Source organism: Mus caroli, chromosome 18 (assembly GCF_900094665.2).
Source record: "Mus caroli chromosome 18, CAROLI_EIJ_v1.1, whole genome shotgun sequence".
Taxonomy (NCBI): Eukaryota; Metazoa; Chordata; class Mammalia; order Rodentia; family Muridae; genus Mus; species Mus caroli.
This window is the reverse complement of record NC_034587.1, coordinates 80853622-80855029: the sequence shown is the minus strand read 5'-3', so window position 1 is coordinate 80855029 and position 1408 is coordinate 80853622.

The following is a 1408-nucleotide window of genomic DNA, read 5'->3' as shown; positions in this document are numbered from 1 at the left end:
TTACAATGGCAGCCTAACAGGAGGTATCCATTCAGTTCCTGCAGTTGCAAGTTGCCTAAGACAGCGAGCATGCTTCTGATCCTATTCAGATATGGAAATCTTCCTAGTTCCAGAATTCCAGACAGGCAGCCCCTTCCCGAGAGATGAATGCCAAACCCCAGGTCTATGCTAAGCACAAAGTTTTCAGTGGAGAGAGAGACCATCTACAGACACCCCGTTTTTCTTCCTGTAGGTAGAGCCAGAGTCCTAAGCATTCCCAGGTCATGAAATTTCCAACCTGGTTCTCACCTGTGATTTTGAGTCTTCTTCACCTTCCATCAGGGAATTCTTAACAAGGTCTTAATTCTGACATGGTTTTGAGTCTTCATGTACTTGGAAGGGGCTCTCATATGAAAGCCTGCCTCCCAGCCAGCTCCAACTGCCATCATGTGTTAACCAAAGTCTTTCCTTTTTTTCTTTTTTCTTTTTCTTTCTTTTTTTTTTTTTGTTTGTTTGTTTTGTTTTTTGACAATGTTTCTCTGTATAGCCCTGGCTGTCCTGAAACTCACTCTGTAGACCAGGCTGGCCTCAAACTCAGAAATCCACCTGCCTCTGCCTCCCAAGTGTTGTGATTAAAGGCGTGTGCCACCACTGCCCAGCACCATGTTAACCATCGTAAGTGTAGTTTGGTGGTATTTAAGTTCAGTATAAAGTGTTGCCACCATCGTGTGCAGAACAGCTGGTCCTGCCCCTCTTTGGGGGCTGCATGGCTTTCCCCAGTTGATAGCTTCTGGAGAGGGTGCAAGTGAAGGGAAACTCAACTCCCCTGGGGGGTGGGGGGTGGCCACTCGGAGTTGAACCATGCTCCTGTGAGTATATGGATAGCAAAACTTTGTGTTATGTTTGTTTTCTCTTTTTTCTTTTCTCCTCCTCCTCCTATTCTTAGTCTCTTTGTGGTGGGTCCATGGGGTAATGGAGCAGACATGGAGTACTGGGAGATTTCGGGGTGCATGATGTCAGATTTCCAAATAATCAAAACTAAAGTGGTGGCCACTATCCTGACCCTCTCTTTGCACATCTCCCCTGTGCCTTTAGAACTTGGACTCTATTGCCCCTGAACACAGGCTAGCTCCTTAGCCTCATGGCAGCCCCAGCTGGCCCTACTTCTGCCTCTCACAATCTCTTCAACAAGAAATATGTGTTCCCAGTTGCAGCTTTAAAATGCAAAGATGTTCAGCAGGAAGAAATCAACCTGGGCACATTCCACTGGCAGTCCTCCTCAGGTTCCGAGGCTACTGTTGTCCTACAGGTCCTGCCTATGAAACACATGGGATAGGAGAAGAGAAGAGAAGAGAAGAGAAGAGAAGAGAAGAGAAGAGAAGAGAAGAGAAGAGAAGAGAAGAGAAGAGAAGAGAAGAGAAGAGAAGAG